Here is a 962-nt window from a genome sequence, read left to right on the forward strand (position 1 = left end):
CAGACCCTGAGTTCAAGCCTCAGGGTCAACACACACACACACACACACACACACACACACACACACACACACACACACACACACGCAAGCAAACAAAATGTCAATCAGGAGCTTGGTGTCCTCCCACAGAGGATAGTTGGCCCAGTCTTTCTCCTTTTCAACTATCTTTCCAGGAGCCTAGAGGGAAGTCTACACAAGTGTCTGACCTTGAGCAAGCTCACAGATCTAAGCACAGAAGCTTGCTGCCACATCTTGCTTTCTGCTCCACCACCCACCCTGGGCCACTCCCAGGGGACCTGCTGACCTCACTCCGTGCTTCTGTCCCCACGCACCCCCTGAACCCAGCAAATGATGCCAATAGCGCCTCCACCCACCTCCAGGCACCATCTCACCATGCAATGCCTTGCTTCTGCCCCTACTCCAACCTCTTGCTTTGGTTATATTTTGAATAGGGTCTCACTTTTATCTTTCCAGTATTGGGGCTTGAACTAAGTGCCTCAAATTTGCAGTGCTCTACCGCTTGAACCATATGCCCAGTCCTATGCTTTTTGTTGGTTAATTGGAAATAAGAGTCTCACGGACTTTTCTGCTTGGGCTAGTTTTGATCTTTAGATCCTAGCCTCTTAAGTAGCTAGGATTACAGGCATGAGCCACCATCACCAGCCTCAAACTTCTTAAGAGAAATAATAAGACTAATGAACTGTACTTCAGTAAACAGGTAAGAAAAGACTGAAATTTTATCTTCACCAAACTCCAAATTAGCTGTTAGTATATTAGTGGTTTTAAAAATCTTGTTTCTTATTCCTTATATCGTTGCACAAACTGTAAGCTTAACATTCTTATTAAAGTCAGAAAAATATAATTTTAAAATCACTGATGTCTGTGAGGCTGAGATCTGAGGAGCACAGTTCAAAGCTAGTTTGGGAAGAAACCAAAAAGCCACAAAAAACTGGAGCTGGGCC

The sequence above is a fragment of the Dipodomys ordii genome, unplaced genomic scaffold (assembly GCF_000151885.1).
Source record: "Dipodomys ordii isolate 6190 unplaced genomic scaffold, Dord_2.0 Scaffold176, whole genome shotgun sequence".
Lineage (NCBI taxonomy): Eukaryota > Metazoa > Chordata > Mammalia > Rodentia > Heteromyidae > Dipodomys > Dipodomys ordii.